The sequence below is a fragment of the Heterodontus francisci genome, chromosome 22 (assembly GCF_036365525.1).
Source record: "Heterodontus francisci isolate sHetFra1 chromosome 22, sHetFra1.hap1, whole genome shotgun sequence".
Taxonomy (NCBI): domain Eukaryota; kingdom Metazoa; phylum Chordata; class Chondrichthyes; order Heterodontiformes; family Heterodontidae; genus Heterodontus; species Heterodontus francisci.
Window position 1 is genome coordinate 34,508,698 of NC_090392.1, and position 20,923 is coordinate 34,529,620.

At 44.1% G+C, this 20,923-nt stretch overlaps 6 non-coding genes across 6 annotated transcripts; all 6 read right to left on the reverse strand.

Moving 5' to 3' along the window:
* Nucleotides 1–458: 458 nt before the first annotated feature.
* Nucleotides 459–531, reverse strand: trnav-aac (transfer RNA valine (anticodon AAC)). Its single transcript has one exon. It is a non-coding gene; the product is annotated as a tRNA-Val (tRNA).
* Nucleotides 532–3,934: 3,403 nt separating this feature from the next.
* On the reverse strand, nt 3,935–4,007 carry trnav-aac (transfer RNA valine (anticodon AAC)). Its single transcript has one exon. It is a non-coding gene; the product is annotated as a tRNA-Val (tRNA).
* Nucleotides 4,008–7,414: 3,407 nt separating this feature from the next.
* On the reverse strand, nt 7,415–7,487 carry trnav-aac (transfer RNA valine (anticodon AAC)). The gene has a single exon. It is a non-coding gene; the product is annotated as a tRNA-Val (tRNA).
* A 3,403-nt stretch (nt 7,488–10,890) lies between these two features.
* trnav-aac (transfer RNA valine (anticodon AAC)) lies at nt 10,891–10,963 on the reverse strand. Its single transcript has one exon. It is a non-coding gene; the product is annotated as a tRNA-Val (tRNA).
* Nucleotides 10,964–14,369: 3,406 nt separating this feature from the next.
* Nucleotides 14,370–14,442, reverse strand: trnav-aac (transfer RNA valine (anticodon AAC)). Its single transcript has one exon. It is a non-coding gene; the product is annotated as a tRNA-Val (tRNA).
* Nucleotides 14,443–17,845: 3,403 nt separating this feature from the next.
* On the reverse strand, nt 17,846–17,918 carry trnav-aac (transfer RNA valine (anticodon AAC)). Its single transcript has one exon. It is a non-coding gene; the product is annotated as a tRNA-Val (tRNA).
* Nucleotides 17,919–20,923: the final 3,005 nt, after the last annotated feature.

Consider the following 20,923-nt stretch of genomic DNA (forward strand, 5'->3'; position numbering starts at 1 on the left):
TGCTTGGTTGATGGGGAGATTTGGCCCGGGTTGTGCTATTTTACCTCCCCGAGATGGCCAGTAACCTGTTGATTGAGGCAGCAGACGCCACTTGCTGCTGACAGCGAGTAATTGGACAGTGCGGGTCAAAATATTGCAGCGTGCCCCTGTCTCAACGACTGTGGAGCTGGTGAAAGTGAATTGCTGATGTGCTTTTGCCTCGTCTGAAATGAGACTAAGATTCGCTGTTACTTAGCAAGCTCGTGTTGCAGGTTTCTATTCTCATCTGAGCCAAATAAAGTGTCACTGCTCGGTTTTGCGGAACTTTCTGCAGCATCAGGACTAGAAAGAGGAGCGAGTGCAAGGCATTGTGCACACAATGTGCAAGAGAAAGAGGGCTTTGAGAAATTGTGTTGTGTTCATGGGGAATGTCAATGATTGCATATTTCTTGCGAAGAAGTTTGGGTTCGTTTTGAAAATGTTTCTGCCCAGTTTCGAACTGGGGACCTTTTGCGCGTTAGGCAAACGTGATCACCACTACACTACAGAAACTCAACATGTTACAGCGCTGAGGAATCTGCAAGTATTGTTAAACTATACAGTCTTAATCGATTTGTGGTGCTTGTTTCATTGAAATGCAATTCCACTGTGACATTTCGCAAGGCTGCAGAGGTATTGACCCAGCCATGGACGATCAGCAGTGCACAACACATCGCCAGTCCATTCAGGCCATCGTACCATTGCCAGTTTTTTCAAAGACTTGCCACTTGGGCCCACTTCCTTAGCTCTGCTTTTCTTTGCCTCTACTTTCATGCAATTATCCAATTCCCTTTTTTTAAAACTCTCCCTTAAGAAACTAAGTTTGTAAGAGGTGCAGCAGCTGCTGCAGTGTTAATGCACAGTGTGCCATCATTGACAAAGATTCCCTTCCCCAACCACACCAAGACATCCACTTGGGATTCTTGCCAACTTCTGGATTTCATTTCTCATTATTTACTGATTGCACTGACACATATTTGTGTTTTTAAACTCTTTATTTTGATCAAATGAGTCCTTATTTTGCTGAGTTGCTACATACAATGTGATTACCCTCGCAGTAGAATGCGTAACAGAGGCAGTTATATAATGGGGGCGAAGCTTCACTGCAGCTATATAATGTCCTGGTTGGACCCCACCTGGAGTCCTCTGCATAGTCTGGGCATGCCAATCTATATAGTATACAAATTGGCCTTGGTATACAGGGCAGTTGAGATCCAGCAGAATGTTTGCAGAGTTCAAATGGTTAGATTAGGAAGCCATGTCCCCTCTTCCACAGAGACAGCTGTTGGTTTCCACCTGGTGCCTCACTTGTTTCTGAATTTCAAGGTGTAGAATGAAATCAAGCAACGTAACCCAAGTTTGCAATGCATTCCACGCAATCATCAAACACATCATTCCTGTCTTCCTCACCTTAGCTGCACAGCCCTCGAAACGTTGCAATCCATGTAACACAGTATTTGTTCCAGGTTTAGGCTTTCAGCCGTATTATAATAATATCTGTGCCCTCATCTTGAAATGAGATTCTCAGCAATATCCAACACAAATTGAATTGCATAGATGACAGGCAAATATAGGAAAACAGGTCAGTATGCAACACAATTCCATGGTGCCCATTTTCAGATGCACAATAGTCATCTTTTCCAGCAAATGAAAGAATTTTTCAGTGAATCATTTGCAAAGTCAGAGTTAATGGCATTTGTGCTTTTCTTTCTTCTTGTTTTGCAACATACTGGCGCCTAAATCCAATTCATGTATATTCATGTTTATTGGGGAGACCAAACGCAGACTGGGTGACCGCTTTGCGGAATACGTCGGCTCAGTCCGCAAGCAGGACCCTGAGCTTCCGGTTGCTTGCCATTTCAAGACTGCCCACTGCTCTCATGCTCACATCTCTATCCTGGGATTGCCTCAGTGTTCCAGTGAACATCAACACAAGCTCGAAAAACAGCATCCCGTTGACCGATTAGTTTAGTTTGGTGATACAGCAGTGAAACAGGCCCTTCGGCCCACCGAGTCTGTGCTGACCATCGACCACCCATTTATACTAATCCGACACGAATTCCATATTCCTACCACATCCCCACCTTCCCAATATTTCCCTACCACCTCCCTATACGAGGAGCAATTTATAATGGCCAATTAACCTATCAAGCAGCCAGTCTTTGGCATGTGGGAGGAAACCGGAGCACCCAGAGGAATCCCACGCAGACACAGGGAGAACTTGCAAACACCACGCAGGCAGTGCCCAGAATTGAAAGCGGGTCGCTGGAGCTGTGAGGCTGCGGTGTGAACCACTGCACACGAGAGCGTGCCGGGCTGAATATTGAGTTCAATAATTCCAGAGCATGACGGGGCCCCCATTTTACTTTCATTTTTTGTTATTTTTCATTTTTACATTTTTTACATTTTTTTGTATGTTTATTTTATTTCATCTTAGTTTGTTCAGTTTGCTTACCCACTGTTTTTTTTCCTGTTTGTACTTGCTGCTGTTCAATTTTCAGTCCATTAACAGTCCTCTCTGTACTAATGCTTTGTCTTTCAACACACCATTAACATATTGTTTGCCTTTGGTCCATGACCTTCTGGTCAGCTATTCTGTGGCCTTGTCCAATCTACACCTCCTTTGTTATCTCTTGCTCCACCCCCGCTTTACTTGCTTCTAACCTTTGACATTTCTAATATTTGCCAGTTCTGAAGAAGGGTCACTGAGCCGAAATGTTAACTCTGCTTCTGTCTCCACAGATGCTGCCAGTCGTGCTGAGTATTTCCAGAATTTCTTGTTTTTATTTCAGATTTCCAGCATCCACAGTATTTTGCTTTAATTCATGTATATTCTTCCTCGGTTCAATATGAAGGAGCGCTTTGATATTGAGCGGAGCCGCAGTGCATCTCATTTTCAACGCCACCTTGTTAGTGTTCCTGTTACTTGCCGAATGAAGAACAAAATAAAATAATAATTTGGCAGGTCTGCCTGTTTCCTTAGCTTCAGTTACAGAATCAGCCGTGTCCGTCTTTAAGGGAGGCAAAGTACTCCTCGCGGCTCTGCGTGACGCTGAATAGTTATGCTAATTTGCATCAATAAATCCAGGTATGTCTCTGTTACTGACTGAACAAAACGCTAATAAATCTGTGAGCGACTGTCATAACTTAAATAACTTTTTCCCCTCTGCGTGTCATGAACCTTCACCCCTTGTCATAATTGCGGCTGCATGTTAAGAGCTGGGTTATCAAGGTGCTTAAGACACCAAGAATCTGCTGCAGCAGTGGTTAAATTGAAAAGGATTTTTGCCCCTTTTACCCAAGAAGAAATGTTCAGGAGGAGCAATTTCCCCCAACTTGTTTCCACCGGAGATTCATCATTGCAACTCAAAGAAAGTTTCAGTCACTTGGGTGTTCTGTCAGAGCTGCTCGGAGGTCCAGTGACCCGGATATCATGTGCCTACGTTTTGCTGAGCCGGTGCTTGGTTGATGGGGAGATTTGGCCCGGGTTGTGCTATTTTACCTCCCCGAGATGGCCAGTAACCTGTTGATTGAGGCAGCAGACGCCACTTGCTGCTGACAGCGAGTAATTGGACAGTGCGGGTCAAAATATTGCAGCGTGCCCCTGTCTCAACGACTGTGGAGCTGGTGAAAGTGAATTGCTGATGTGCTTTTGCCTCGTCTGAAATGAGACTAAGATTCGCTGTTACTTAGCAAGCTCGTGTTGCAGGTTTCTATTCTCATCTGAGCCAAATAAAGTGTCACTGCTCGGTTTTGCGGAACTTTCTGCAGCATCAGGACTAGAAAGAGGAGCGAGTGCAAGGCATTGTGCACACAATGTGCAAGAGAAAGAGGGCTTTGAGAAATTGTGTTGTGTTCATGGGGAATGTCAATGATTGCATATTTCTTGCGAAGAAGTTTGGGTTCGTTTTGAAAATCTTTCTGCCCAGTTTCGAACTGGGGACCTTTTGCGTGTTAGGCAAACGTGATCACCACTACACTACAGAAACTCAACACGTTACAGCGCTGAGGAAGCTGCAAGTATTGTTAAACTATACAGTCTTAATCGATTTGTGGTGCTTGTTTCATTGAAATGCAATTCCACTGTGACATTTCGCAAGGCTGCAGAGGTATTGACCCAGCCATGGACGATCAGCAGTGCACAACACATCGCCAGTCCATTCAGGCCATCGTACCATTGCCAGTTTTTTCAAAGACTTGCCACTTGGGCCCACTTCCTTAGCTCTGCTTTTCTTTGCCTCTCCTTTCATGCAATTATCCAATTCCCTTTTTTAAAAACTCTCCCTTAAGAAACTAAGTTTGTAAGAGGTGCAGCAGCTGCTGCAGTGTTAATGCACAGTGTGCCATCATTGACAAAGATTCCCTTCCCCAACCACACCAAGACATCCACTTGGGATTCTTGCCAACTTCTGGATTTCATTTCTCATTATTTACTGATTGCACTGACACATATTTGTGTTTTTAAACTCTTTATTTTGATCAAATGAGTCCTTATTTTGCTGAGTTGCTACATACAATGTGATTACCCTCGCAGTAGAATGCGTAACAGAGGCAGTTATATAATGGGGGCGAAGCTTCACTGCAGCTATATAATGTCCTGGTTGGACCCCACCTGGAGTCCTCTGCATCGTCTGGGCATGCCAATCTATATAGTATACAAATTGGCCTTGGTATACAGGGCAGTTCAGATCCAGCAGAATGTTTGCAGAGTTCAAATGGTTAGATTAGGAAGCCATGTCCCCTCTTCCACAGAGACAGCTGTTGGTTTCCACCTGGTGCCTCACTTGTTTCTGAATTTCAAGGTGTAGAATGAAATCAAGCAACGTAACCCAAGTTTGCAATGCATTCCACGCAATCATCAAACACATCATTCCTGTGCTTCCTCACCTTAGCTGCACAGCCCTCGAAACGTTGCAATCCATGTAACACAGTATTTGTTCCAGGTTTATGCTTTCAGTAGGATTATAATAATATCTGTGCCCTCATCTTGAAATGAGATTCTCAGCAATATCCAACACAAATTGAATTGCATAGATGACAGGCAAATATAGGAAAACAGGTCAGTATGCAACACAATTCCATGGTGCCCATTTTCAGATGCACAATAGTCATCTTTTCCAGCAAATGAAAGAATTTTTCAGTGAATCATTTGCAAAGTCAGAGTTAATGGCATTTGTGCTTTTCTTTCTTCTTGTTTTGCAACATACTGGCGCCGAAATCCAATTCATGTATATTCATGTTTATTGGGGAGACCAAACGCAGACTGGGTGACCGCTTTGCGGAATACGTCGGCTCAGTCCGCAAGCAGGACCCTGAGCTTCCGGTTGCTTGCCATTTCAAGACTGCCCACTGCTCTCATGCTCACATCTCTATCCTGGGATTGCCTCAGTGTTCCAGTGAACATCAACACAAGCTCGAAAAACAGCATCCCGTTGACCGATTAGTTTAGTTTGGTGATACAGCAGTGAAACAGGCCCTTCGGCCCACCGAGTCTGTGCTGACCATCGACCACCCATTTATACTAATCCGACACGAATTCCATATTCCTACCACATCCCCACCTTCCCTATATTTCCCTACCACCTCCCTATACGAGGGGCAATTTATAATGGCCAATTAACCTATCAAGCAGCCAGTCTTTGGCATGTGGGAGGAAACCGGAGCACCCAGAGGAATCCCACGCAGACACAGGGAGAACTTGCAAACACCACGCAGGCAGTGCCCAGAATTGAAAGCGGGTCGCTGGAGCTGTGAGGCTGCGGTGTGAACCACTGCACACGAGAGCGTGCCGGACTGAATATTGAGTTCGATAATTCCAGAGCATGACGGGGCCCCCATTTTACTTTCATTTTTTGTTATTTTTCATTTTTACATTTTTTACATTTTTTTGTATGTTTATTTTATTTCATCTTAGTTTGTTCAGTTTGCTTACCCACTGTTTTTTTTCCTGTTTGTACTTGCTGCTGTTCAATTTTCAGTCCATTAACAGTCCTCTCTGTACTAATGCTTTGTCTTTCAACACACCATTAACATATTGTTTGCCTTTGCTCCATGACCTTCTGGTCAGCTATTCTGTGGCCTTGTCCAATCTACACCTTCTCCTTTGTTATCTCTTGCTCCACCCCCGCTTTACTTGCTTCTAACCTTTGACATTTCTAATATTTGCCAGTTCTGAAGAAGGGTCACTGAGCCGAAATGTTAACTCTGCTTCTGTCTCCACAGATGCTGCCAGTCGTGCTGAGTATTTCCAGAATTTCTTGTTTTTATTTCAGATTTCCAGCATCCACAGTATTTTGCTTTAATTCATGTATATTCTTCCTCGGTTCAATATGAAGGAGCGCTTTGATATTGAGCGGAGCCGCAGTGCATCTCATTTTCAACGCCACCTTGTTAGTGTTCCTGTTACTTGCCGAATGAAGAACAACATAAAATAATAATTTGGCAGGTCTGCCTGTTTCCTTAGCTTCAGTTACAGAATCAGCCGTGTCCGTCTTTAAGGGAGGCAAAGTACTCCTAGCGGCTCTGCGTGACGCTGAATAGTTATGCTAATCTGCATCAATAAATCCAGGTATGTCTCTGTTACTGACTGAACAAAACGCTAATAAATCTGTGAGCGACTGTCATAACTTAAATAACTTTTTCCCCTCTGCGTGTCATGAACCTTCACCCCTTGTCATAATTGCGGCTGCATGTTAAGAGCTGGGTTATCAAGGTGCTTAAGACACCAAGAATCTGCTGCAGCAGTGGTTAAATTGAAAAGGATTTTTGCCCCTTTTACCCAAGAAGAAATGTTCAGGAGGAGCAATTTCCCCCAACTTGTTTCCACCGGAGATTCATCATTGCAACTCAAAGAAAGTTTCAGTCACTTGGGTGTTCTGTCAGAGCTGCTCGGAGGTTCAGTGACCCGGATATCATGTGCCTACGTTTTGCTGAGCCGGTGCTTGGTTGATGGGGAGATTTGGCCCGGGTTGTGCTATTTTACCTCCCCGAGATGGCCAGTAACCTGTTGATTGAGGCAGCAGACGCCACTTGCTGCTGACAGCGAGTAATTGGACAGTGCGGGTCAAAATATTGCAGCGTGCCCCTGTCTCAACGACTGTGGAGCTGGTGAAAGTGAATTGCTGATGTGCTTTTGCCTCGTCTGAAATGAGACTAAGATTCGCTGTTACTTAGCAAGCTCGTGTTGCAGGTTTCTATTCTCATCTGAGCCAAATAAAGTGTCACTGCTCGGTTTTGCGGAACTTTCTGCAGCATCAGGACTAGAAAGAGGAGCGAGTGCAAGGCATTGTGCACACAATGTGCAAGAGAAAGAGGGCTTTGAGAAATTGTGTTGTGTTCATGGGGAATGTCAATGATTGCATATTTCTTGCGAAGAAGTTTGGGTTCGTTTTGAAAATGTTTCTGCCTAGTTTCGAACTGGGGACCTTTTGCGCGTTAGGCAAACGTGATCACCACTACACTACAGAAACTCAACATGTTGCAGCGCTGAGGAATCTGCAAGTATTGTTAAACTATACAGTCTTAATCGATTTGTGGTGCTTGTTTCATTGAAATGCAATTCCACTGTGACATTTCGCAAGGCTGCAGAGGTATTGACCCAGCCATGGACGATCAGCAGTGCACAACACATCGCCAGTCCATTCAGGCCATCGTACCATTGCCAGTTTTTTCAAAGACTTGCCACTTGGGCCCACTTCCTTAGCTCTGCTTTTCTTTGCCTCTACTTTCATGCAATTATCCAATTCCCTTTTTTTAAAACTCTCCCTTAAGAAACTAAGTTTGTAAGAGGTGCAGCAGCTGCTGCAGTGTTAATGCACAGTGTGCCATCATTGACAAAGATTCCCTTCCCCAACCACACCAAGACATCCACTTGGGATTCTTGCCAACTTCTGGATTTCATTTCTCATTATTTACTGATTGCACTGACACATATTTGTGTTTTTAAACTCTTTATTTTGATCAAATGAGTCCTTATTTTGCTCAGTTGCTACATTCAATGTGATTACCCTCGCAGTAGAATGCGTAACAGAGGCAGTTATATAATGGGGGCGAAGCTTCACTGCAGCTATATAATGTCCTGGTTGGACCCCACCTGGAGTCCTCTGCATCGTCTGGGCATGCCAATCTATATAGTATACAAATTGGCCTTGGTATACAGGGCAGTTCAGATCCAGCAGAATGTTTGCAGAGTTCAAATGGTTAGATTAGGAAGCCATGTCCCCTCTTCCACAGAGACAGCTGTTGGTTTCCACCTGGTGCCTCACTTGTTTCTGAATTTCAAGGTGTAGAATGAAATCAAGCAACGTAACCCAAGTTTGCAATGCATTCCACGCAATCATCAAACACATCATTCCTGTCTTCCTCACCTTAGCTGCACAGCCCTCGAAACGTTGCAATCCATGTAACACAGTATTTGTTCCAGGTTTATGCTTTCAGTAGGATTATAATAATATCTGTGCCCTCATCTTGAAATGAGATTCTCAGCAATATCCAACACAAATTGAATTGCATAGATGACAGGCAAATATAGGAAAACAGGTCAGTATGCAACACAATTCCATGGTGCCCATTTTCAGATGCACAATAGTCATCTTTTCCAGCAAATGAAAGAATTTTTCAGTGAATCATTTGCAAAGTCAGAGTTAATGGCATTTGTGCTTTTCTTTCTTCTTGTTTTGCAACATACTGGCGCCTAAATCCAATTCATGTATATTCATGTTTATTGGGGAGACCAAACGCAGACTGGGTGACCGCTTTGCGGAATACGTCGGCTCAGTCCGCAAGCAGGACCCTGAGCTTCCGGTTGCTTGCCATTTCAAGACTGCCCACTGCTCTCATGCTCACATCTCTATCCTGGGATTGCCTCAGTGTTCCAGTGAACATCAACACAAGCTCGAAAAACAGCATCCCGTTGACCGATTAGTTTAGTTTGGTGATACAGCAGTGAAACAGGCCCTTCGGCCCACCGAGTCTGTGCTGACCATCGACCACCCATTTATACTAATCCGACACGAATTCCATATTCCTACCACATCCCCACCTTCCCAATATTTCCCTACCACCTCCCTATACGAGGAGCAATTTATAATGGCCAATTAACCTATCAAGCAGCCAGTCTTTGGCATGTGGGAGGAAACCGGAGCACCCAGAGGAATCCCACGCAGACACAGGGAGAACTTGCAAACACCACGCAGGCAGTGCCCAGAATTGAAAGCGGGTCGCTGGAGCTGTGAGGCTGCGGTGTGAACCACTGCACACGAGAGCGTGCCGGGCTGAATATTGAGTTCAATAATTCCAGAGCATGACGGGGCCCCCATTTTACTTTCATTTTTTGTTATTTTTCATTTTTACATTTTTTACATTTTTTTGTATGTTTATTTTATTTCATCTTAGTTTGTTCAGTTTGCTTACCCACTGTTTTTTTTCCTGTTTGTACTTGCTGCTGTTCAATTTTCAGTCCATTAACAGTCCTCTCTGTACTAATGCTTTGTCTTTCAACACACCATTAACATATTGTTTGCCTTTGCTCCATGACCTTCTGGTCAGCTATTCTGTGGCCTTGTCCAATCTACACCTCCTTTGTTATCTCTTGCTCCACCCCCGCTTTACTTGCTTCTAACCTTTGACATTTCTAATATTTGCCAGTTCTGAAGAAGGGTCACTGAGCCGAAATGTTAACTCTGCTTCTGTCTCCACAGATGCTGCCAGTCGTGCTGAGTATTTCCAGAATTTCTTGTTTTTATTTCAGATTTCCAGCATCCACAGTATTTTGCTTTAATTCATGTATATTCTTCCTCGGTTCAATATGAAGGAGCGCTTTGATATTGAGCGGAGCCGCAGTGCATCTCATTTTCAACGCCACCTTGTTAGTGTTCCTGTTACTTGCCGAATGAAGAACAAAATAAAATAATAATTTGGCAGGTCTGCCTGTTTCCTTAGCTTCAGTTACAGAATCAGCCGTGTCCGTCTTTAAGGGAGGCAAAGTACTCCTCGCGGCTCTGCGTGACGCTGAATAGTTATGCTAATTTGCATCAATAAATCCAGGTATGTCTCTGTTACTGACTGAACAAAACGCTAATAAATCTGTGAGCGACTGTCATAACTTAAATAACTTTTTCCCCTCTGCGTGTCATGAACCTTCACCCCTTGTCATAATTGCGGCTGCATGTTAAGAGCTGGGTTATCAAGGTGCTTAAGACACCAAGAATCTGCTGCAGCAGTGGTTAAATTGAAAAGGATTTTTGCCCCTTTTACCCAAGAAGAAATGTTCAGGAGGAGCAATTTCCCCCAACTTGTTTCCACCGGAGATTCATCATTGCAACTCAAAGAAAGTTTCAGTCACTTGGCTGTTCTGTCAGAGCTGCTCGGAGGTTCAGTGACCCGGATATCATGTGCCTACGTTTTGCTGAGCCGGTGCTTGGTTGATGGGGAGATTTGGCCCGGGTTGTGCTATTTTACCTCCCCGAGATGGCCAGTAACCTGTTGATTGAGGCAGCAGACGCCACTTGCTGCTGACAGCGAGTAATTGGACAGTGCGGGTCAAAATATTGCAGCGTGCCCCTGTCTCAACGACTGTGGAGCTGGTGAAAGTGAATTGCTGATGTGCTTTTGCCTCGTCTGAAATGAGACTAAGATTCGCTGTTACTTAGCAAGCTCGTGTTGCAGGTTTCTATTCTCATCTGAGCCAAATAAAGTGTCACTGCTCGGTTTTGCGGAACTTTCTGCAGCATCAGGACTAGAAAGAGGAGCGAGTGCAAGGCATTGTGCACACAATGTGCAAGAGAAAGAGGGCTTTGAGAAATTGTGTTGTGTTCATGGGGAATGTCAATGATTGCATATTTCTTGCGAAGAAGTTTGGGTTCGTTTTGAAAATGTTTCTGCCCAGTTTCGAACTGGGGACCTTTTGCGTGTTAGGCAAACGTGATCACCACTACACTACAGAAACTCAACACGTTACAGCGCTGAGGAAGCTGCAAGTATTGTTAAACTATACAGTCTTAATCGATTTGTGGTGCTTGTTTCATTGAAATGCAATTCCACTGTGACATTTCGCAAGGCTGCAGAGGTATTGACCCAGCCATGGACGATCAGCAGTGCACAACACATCGCCAGTCCATTCAGGCCATCGTACCATTGCCAGTTTTTTCAAAGACTTGCCACTTGGGCCCACTTCCTTAGCTCTGCTTTTCTTTGCCTCTCCTTTCATGCAATTATCCAATTCCCTTTTTTTAAAACTCTCCCTTAAGAAACTAAGTTTGTAAGAGGTGCAGCAGCTGCTGCAGTGTTAATGCACAGTGTGCCATCATTGACAAAGATTCCCTTCCCCAACCACACCAAGACATCCACTTGGGATTCTTGCCAACTTCTGGATTTCATTTCTCATTATTTACTGATTGCACTGACACATATTTGTGTTTTTAAACTCTTTAGTTTGATCAAATGAGTCCTTATTTTGCTGAGATGCTACAAACAATGTGATTACCCTCGCAGTAGAATGCGTAACAGAGGCAGTTATATAATGGGGGCGAAGCTTCACTGCAGCTATATAATGTCCTGGTTGGACCCCACCTGGAGTCCTCTGCATAGTCTGGGCATGCCAATTTATATAGTATACAAATTGGCCTTGGTATACAGGGCAGTTCAGATCCAGCAGAATGTTTGCAGAGTTCAAATGGTTAGATTAGGAAGCCATGTCCCCTCTTCCACAGAGACAGCTGTTGGTTTCCACCTGGTGCCTCACTTGTTTCTGAATTTCAAGGTGTAGAATGAAATCAAGCAACGTAACCCAAGTTTGCAATGCATTCCACGCAATCGTCAAACACATCATTCCTGTCTTCCTCACCTTAGCTGCACAACCCTCGAAACGTTGCAATCCATGTAACACAGTATTTGTTCCAGGTTTAGGCTTTCAGTAGGATTATAATAATATCTGTGCCCTCATCTTGAAATGAGATTCTCAGCAATATCCAACACAAATTGAATTGCATAGATGACAGGCAAATATAGGAAAACAGGTCAGTATGCAACACAATTCCATGGTGCCCATTTTCAGATGCACAATAGTCATCTTTTCCAGCAAATGAAAGAATTTTTCAGTGAATCATTTGCAAAGTCAGAGTTAATGGCATTTGTGCTTTTCTTTCTTCTTGTTTTGCAACATACTGGCGCCTAAATCCAATTCATGTATATTCATGTTTATTGGGGAGACCAAACGCAGACTGGGTGACCGCTTTGCGGAATACGTCGGCTCAGTCCGCAAGCAGGACCCTGAGCTTCCGGTTGCTTGCCATTTCAAGACTGCCCACTGCTCTCATGCTCACATCTCTATCCTGGGATTGCCTCAGTGTTCCAGTGAACATCAACACAAGCTCGAAAAACAGCATCCCGTTGACCGATTAGTTTAGTTTGGTGATACAGCAGTGAAACAGGCCCTTCGGCCCACCGAGTCTGTGCTGACCATCGACCACCCATTTATACTAATCCGACACGAATTCCATATTCCTACCACATCCCCACCTTCCCTATATTTCCCTACCACCTCCCTGTACGAGGGGCAATTTATAATGGCCAATTAACCTATCAAGCAGCCAGTCTTTGGCATGTGGGAGGAAACCGGAGCACCCAGAGGAATCCCACGCAGACACAGGGAGAACTTGCAAACACCACGCAGGCAGTGCCCAGAATTGAAAGCGGGTCGCTGGAGCTGTGAGGCTGCGGTGTGAACCACTGCACACGAGAGCGTGCCGGGCTGAATGTTGAGTTCAATAATTCCAGAGCATGACGGGGCCCCCATTTTACTTTCATTTTTTGTTATTTTTAATTTTTACATTTTTTACATTTTTTTGTATGTTTATTTTATTTCATCTTAGTTTGTTCAGTTTGCTTACCCACTGTTTTTTTTCCTGTTTGTACTTGCTGCTGTTCAATTTTCAGTCCATTAACCGTCCTCCCTGTACTAATGCTTTGTCTTTCAACACACCATTAACATATTGTTTGCCTTTGCTCCATGACCTTCTGGTCAGCTATTCTGTGGCCTTGTCCAATCTACACCTTCTCCTTTGTTATCTCTTGCTCCACCCCCGCTTTACTTGCTTCTAACCTTTGACATTTCTAATATTTGCCAGTTCTGAAGAAGGGTCACTGAGCCGAAATGTTAACTCTGCTTCTGTCTCCACAGATGCTGCCAGTCGTGCTGAAAATTTCCAGAATTTCTTGTTTTTATTTCAGATTTCCAGCATCCACAGTATTTTGCTTTAATTCATGTATATTCTTCCTCGGTTCAATATGAAGGAGCACTTTGATATTGAGCGGAGCCGCAGTGCATCTCATTTTCAACGCCACCTTGTTAGTGTTCCTGTTACTTGCCGAATGAAGAACAAAATAAAATAATAATTTGGCAGGTCTGCCTGTTTCCTTAGCTTCAGTTACAGAATCAGCCGTGTCCGTCTTTAAGGGAGGCAACGTACTCCTAGCGGCTCTGCGTGACGCTGAATAGTTATGTTAATCTGCATCAATAAATCCAGGTATGTCTCTGTTACTGACTGAACAAAACGCTAATAAATCTGTGAGCGACTGTCATAACTTAAATAACGTTTTCCCCTCTGCGTGTCATGAACCTTCACCCCTTGTCATAATTGCGGCTGCATGTTAAGAGCTGGGTTATCAAGGTGCTTAAGACACCAAGAATCTGCTGCAGCAGTGGTTAAATTGAAAAGGATTTTTGCCCCTTTTACCCAAGAAGAAATGTTCAGGAGGAGCAATTTCCCCCAACTTGTTTCCACCGGAGATTCATCATTGCAACTCAAAGAAAGTTTCAGTCACTTGGGTGTTCTGTCAGAGCTGCTCGGAGGTTCAGTGACCCGGATATCATGTGCCTACGTTTTGCTGAGCCGGTGCTTGGTTGATGGGGAGATTTGGCCCGGGTTGTGCTATTTTACCTCCCCGAGATGGCCAGTAACCTGTTGATTGAGGCAGCAGACGCCACTTGCTGCTGACAGCGAGTAATTGGACAGTGCGGGTCAAAATATTGCAGCGTGCCCCTGTCTCAACGACTGTGGAGCTGGTGAAAGTGAATTGCTGATGTGCTTTTGCCTCGTCTGAAATGAGACTAAGATTCGCTGTTACTTAGCAAGCTCGTGTTGCAGGTTTCTATTCTCATCTGAGCCAAATAAAGTGTCACTGCTCGGTTTTGCGGAACTTTCTGCAGCATCAGGACTAGAAAGAGGAGCGAGTGCAAGGCATTGTGCACACAATGTGCAAGAGAAAGAGGGCTTTGAGAAATTGTGTTGTGTTCATGGGGAATGTCAATGATTGCATATTTCTTGCGAAGAAGTTTGGGTTCGTTTTGAAAATGTTTCTGCCCAGTTTCGAACTGGGGACCTTTTGTGCGTTAGGCAAACGTGATCACCACTACACTACAGAAACTCAACATGTTACAGCGCTGAGGAATCTGCAAGTATTGTTAAACTATACAGTCTTAATCGATTTGTGGTGCTTGTTTCATTGAAATGCAATTCCACTGTGACATTTCGCAAGGCTGCAGAGGTATTGACCCAGCCATGGACGATCAGCAGTGCACAACACATCGCCAGTCCATTCAGGCCATCGTACCATTGCCAGTTTTTTCAAAGACTTGCCACTTGGGCCCACTTCCTTAGCTCTGCTTTTCTTTGCCTCTCCTTTCATGCAATTATCCAATTCCCTTTTTTTAAAACTCTCCCTTAAGAAACTAAGTTTGTAAGAGGTGCAGCAGCTGCTGCAGTGTTAATGCACAGTGTGCCATCATTGACAAAGATTCCCTTCCCCAACCACACCAAGACATCCACTTGGGATTCTTGCCAACTTCTGGATTTCATTTCTCATTATTTACTGATTGCACTGACACATATTTGTGTTTTTAAACTCTTTATTTTGATCAAATGAGTCCTTATTTTGCTGAGTTGCTACATACAATGTGATTACCCTCGCAGTAGAATGCGTAACAGAGGCAGTTATATAATGGGGGCGAAGCTTCACTGCAGCTATATAATGTCCTGGTTGGACCCCACCTGGAGTCCTCTGCATAGTCTGGGCATGCCAATCTATATAGTATACAAATTGGCCTTGGTATACAGGGCAGTTCAGATCCAGCAGAATGTTTGCAGAGTTCAAATGGTTAGATTAGGAAGCCATGTCCCCTCTTCCACAGAGACAGCTGTTGGTTTCCACCTGGTGCCTCACTTGTTTCTGAATTTCAAGGTGTAGAATGAAATCAAGCAACGTAACCCAAGTTTGCAATGCATTCCACGCAATCATCAAACACATCATTCCTGTCTTCCTCACCTTAGCTGCACAGCCCTCGAAACGTTGCAATCCATGTAACACAGTATTTGTTCCAGGTTTAGGCTTTCAGCCGTATTATAATAATATCTGTGCCCTCATCTTGAAATGAGATTCTCAGCAATATCCAACACAAATTGAATTGCATAGATGACAGGCAAATATAGGAAAACAGGTCAGTATGCAACACAATTCCATGGTGCCCATTTTCAGATGCACAATAGTCATCTTTTCCAGCAAATGAAAGAATTTTTCAGTGAATCATTTGCAAAGTCAGAGTTAATGGCATTTGTGCTTTTCTTTCTTCTTGTTTTGCAACATACTGGCGCCTAAATCCAATTCATGTATATTCATGTTTATTGGGGAGACCAAACGCAGACTGGGTGACCGCTTTGCGGAATACGTCGGCTCAGTCCGCAAGCAGGACCCTGAGCTTCCGGTTGCTTGCCATTTCAAGACTGCCCACTGCTCTCATGCTCACATCTCTATCCTGGGATTGCCTCAGTGTTCCAGTGAACATCAACACAAGCTCGAAAAACAGCATCCCGTTGACCGATTAGTTTAGTTTGGTGATACAGCAGTGAAACAGGCCCTTCGGCCCACCGAGTCTGTGCTGACCATCGACCACCCATTTATACTAATCCGACACGAATTCCATATTCCTACCACATCCCCACCTTCCCAATATTTCCCTACCACCTCCCTATACGAGGAGCAATTTATAATGGCCAATTAACCTATCAAGCAGCCAGTCTTTGGCATGTGGGAGGAAACCGGAGCACCCAGAGGAATCCCACGCAGACACAGGGAGAACTTGCAAACACCACGCAGGCAGTGCCCAGAATTGAAAGCGGGTCGCTGGAGCTGTGAGGCTGCGGTGTGAACCACTGCACACGAGAGCGTGCCGGGCTGAATATTGAGTTCAATAATTCCAGAGCATGACGGGGCCCCCATTTTACTTTCATTTTTTGTTATTTTTCATTTTTACATTTTTTACATTTTTTTGTATGTTTATTTTATTTCATCTTAGTTTGTTCAGTTTTCTTACCCACTGTTTTTTTTCCTGTTTGTACTTGCTGCTGTTCAATTTTCAGTCCATTAACAGTCCTCTCTGTACTAATGCTTTGTCTTTCAACACACCATTAACATATTGTTTGCCTTTGCTCCATGACCTTCTGGTCAGCTATTCTGTGGCCTTGTCCAATCTACACCTCCTTTGTTATCTCTTGCTCCACCCCCGCTTTACTTGCTTCTAACCTTTGACATTTCTAATATTTGCCAGTTCTGAAGAAGGGTCACTGAGCCGAAATGTTAACTCTGCTTCTGTCTCCACAGATGCTGCCAGTCGTGCTGAGTATTTCCAGAATTTCTTGTTTTTATTTCAGATTTCCAGCATCCACAGTATTTTGCTTTAATTCATGTATATTCTTCCTCGGTTCAATATGAAGGAGCGCTTTGATATTGAGCGGAGCCGCAGTGCATCTCATTTTCAACGCCACCTTGTTAGTGTTCCTGTTACTTGCCGAATGAAGAACAAAATAAAATAATAATTTGGCAGGTCTGCCTGTTTCCTTAGCTTCAGTTACAGAATCAGCCGTGTCCGTCTTTAAGGGAGGCAAAGTACTCCTCGCGGCTCTGCGTGACGCTGAATAGTTATGCTAATTTGCATCAATAAATCCAGGTATGTCTCTGTTACTGACTGAACAAAACGCTAATAAATCTGTGAGCGACTGTCATAACTTAAATAACTTTTTCCCCTCTGCGTGTCATGAACCTTCACCCCTTGTCATAATTGCGGCTGCATGTTAAGAGCTGGGTTATCAAGGTGCTTAAGACACCAAGAATCTGCTGCAGCAGTGGTTAAATTGAAAAGGATTTTTGCCCCTTTTACCCAAGAAGAAATGTTCAGGAGGAGCAATTTCCCCCAACTTGTTTCCACCGGAGATTCATCATTGCAACTCAAAGAAAGTTTCAGTCACTTGGGTGTTCTGTGAGAGCTGCTCGGAGGTTCAGTGACCCGGATATCATGTGCCTACGTTTTGCTGAGCCGGTGCTTGGTTGATGGGGAGATTTGGCCCGGGTTGTGCTATTTTACCTCCCCGAGATGGCCAGTAACCTGTTGATTGAGGCAGCAGACGCCACTTGCTGCTGACAGCGAGTAATTGGACAGTGCGGGTCAAAATATTGCAGCGTGCCCCTGTCTCAACGACTGTGGAGCTGGTGAAAGTGAATTGCTGATGTGCTTTTGCCTCGTCTGAAATGAGACTAAGATTCGCTGTTACTTAGCAAGCTCGTGTTGCAGGTTTCTATTCTCATCTGAGCCAAATAAAGTGTCACTGCTCGGTTTTGCGGAACTTTCTGCAGCATCAGGACTAGAAAGAGGAGCGAGTGCAAGGCATTGTGCACACAATGTGCAAGAGAAAGAGGGCTTTGAGAAATTGTGTTGTGTTCATGGGGAATGTCAATGATTGCATATTTCTTGCGAAGAAGTTTGGGTTCGTTTTGAAAATGTTTCTGCCCAGTTTCGAACTGGGGACCTTTTGCGTGTTAGGCAAACGTGATCACCACTACACTACAGAAACTCAACACGTTACAGCGCTGAGGAAGCTGCAAGTATTGTTAAACTATACAGTCTTAATCGATTTGTGGTGCTTGTTTCATTGAAATGCAATTCCACTGTGACATTTCGCAAGGCTGCAGAGGTATTGACCCAGCCATGGACGATCAGCAGTGCACAACACATCGCCAGTCCATTCAGGCCATCGTACCATTGCCAGTTTTTTCAAAGACTTGCCACTTGGGCCCACTTCCTTAGCTCTGCTTTTCTTTGCCTCTCCTTTCATGCAATTATCCAATTCCCTTTTTTTAAAACTCTCCCTTAAGAAACTAAGTTTGTAAGAGGTGCAGCAGCTGCTGCAGTGTTAATGCACAGTGTGCCATCATTGACAAAGATTCCCTTCCCCAACCACACCAAGACATCCACTTGGGATTCTTGCCAACTTCTGGATTTCATTTCTCATTATTTACTGATTGCACTGACACATATTTGTGTTTTTAAACTCTTTATTTTGATCAAATGAGTCCTTATTTTGCTCAGTTGCTACATACAATGTGATTACCCTCGCAGTAGAATGCGTAACAGAGGCAGTTATATAATGGGGGCGAAGCTTCACTGCAGCTATATAATGTCCTGGTTGGACCCCACCTGGAGTCCTCTGCATCGTCTGGGCATGCCAATCTATATAGTATACAAATTGGCCTTGGTATACAGGGCAGTTCAGATCCAGCAGAATGTTTGCAGAGTTCAAATGGTTAGATTAGGAAGCCATGTCCCCTCTTCCACAGAGACAGCTGTTGGTTTCCACCTGGTGCCTCACTTGTTTCTGAATTTCAAGGTGTAGAATGAAATCAAGCAACGTAACCCAAGTTTGCAATGCATTCCACGCAATCATCAAACACATCATTCCTGTGCTTCCTCACCTTAGCTGCACAGCCCTCGAAACGTTGCAATCCATGTAACACAGTATTTGTTCCAGGTTTAGGCTTTCAGCCGTATTATAATAATATCTGTGCCCTCATCTTGAAATGAGATTCTCAGCAATATCCAACACAAATTGAATTGCATAGATGACAGGCAAATATAGGAAAACAGGTCAGTATGCAACACAATTCCATGGTGCCCATTTTCAGATGCACAATAGTCATCTTTTCCAGCAAATGAAAGAATTTTTCAGTGAATCATTTGCAAAGTCAGAGTTAATGGCATTTGTGCTTTTCTTTCTTCTTGTTTTGCAACATACTGGCGCCTAAATCCAATTCATGTATATTCATGTTTATTGGGGAGACCAAACGCAGACTGGGTGACCGCTTTGCGGAATACGTCGGCTCAGTCCGCAAGCAGGACCCTGAGCTTCCGGTTGCTTGCCATTTCAAGACTGCCCACTGCTCTCATGCTCACATCTCTATCCTGGGATTGCCTCAGTGTTCCAGTGAACATCAACACAAGCTCGAAAAACAGCATCCCGTTGACCGATTAGTTTAGTTTGGTGATACAGCAGTGAAACAGGCCCTTCGGCCCACCGAGTCTGTGCTGACCATCGACCACCCATTTATACTAATCCGACACGAATTCCATATTCCTACCACATCCCCACCTTCCCAATATTTCCCTACCACCTCCCTATACGAGGAGCAATTTATAATGGCCAATTAACCTATCAAGCAGCCAGTCTTTGGCATGTGGGAGGAAACCGGAGCACCCAGAGGAATCCCACGCAGACACAGGGAGAACTTGCAAACACCACGCAGGCAGTGCCCAGAATTGAAAGCGGGTCGCTGGAGCTGTGAGGCTGCGGTGTGAACCACTGCACACGAGAGCGTGCCGGGCTGAATATTGAGTTCGATAATTCCAGAGCATGACGGGGCCCCCATTTTACTTTCATTTTTTGTTATTTTTCATTTTTACATTTTTTACATTTTTTTGTATGTTTATTTTATTTCATCTTAGTTTGTTCAGTTTGCTTACCCACTGTTTTTTTTCCTGTTTGTACTTGCTGCTGTTCAATTTTCAGTCCATTAACAGTCCTCTCTGTACTAATGCTTTGTCTTTCAACACACCATTAACATATTGTTTGCCTTTGCTCCATGACCTTCTGGTCAGCTATTCTGTGGCCTTGTCCAATCTACACCTCCTTTGTTATCTCTTGCTCCACCCCCGCTTTACTTGCTTCTAACCTTTGACATTTCTAATATTTGCCAGTTCTGAAGAAGGGTCACTGAGCCGAAATGTTAACTCTGCTTCTGTCTCCACAGATGCTGCCAGTCGTGCTGAGTATTTCCAGAATTTCTTGTTTTTATTTCAGATTTCCAGCATCCACAGTATTTTGCTTTAATTCATGTATATTCTTCCTCGGTTCAATATGAAGGAGCGCTTTGATATTGAGCGGAGCCGCAGTGCATCTCATTTTCAACGCCACCTTGTTAGTGTTCCTGTTACTTGCCGAATGAAGAACAAAATAAAATAATAATTTGGCAGGTCTGCCTGTTTCCTTAGCTTCAGTTACAGAATCAGCCGTGTCCGTCTTTAAGGGAGGCAAAGTACTCCTCGCGGCTCTGCGTGACGCTGAATAGTTATGCTAATTTGCATCAATAAATCCAGGTATGTCTCTGTTACTGACTGAACAAAACGCTAATAAATCTGTGAGCGACTGTCATAACTTAAATAACTTTTTCCCCTCTGCGTGTCATGAACCTTCACCCCTTGTCATAATTGCGGCTGCATGTTAAGAGCTGGGTTATCAAGGTGCTTAAGACACCAAGAATCTGCTGCAGCAGTGGTTAAATTGAAAAGGATTTTTGCCCCTTTTACCCAAGAAGAAATGTTCAGGAGGAGCAATTTCCCCCAACTTGTTTCCACCGGAGATTCATCATTGCAACTCAAAGAAAGTTTCAGTCACTTGGGTGTTCTGTGAGAGCTGCTCGGAGGTTCAGTGACCCGGATATCATGTGCCTACGTTTTGCTGAGCCGGTGCTTGGTTGATGGGGAGATTTGGCCCGGGTTGTGCTATTTTACCTCCCCGAGATGGCC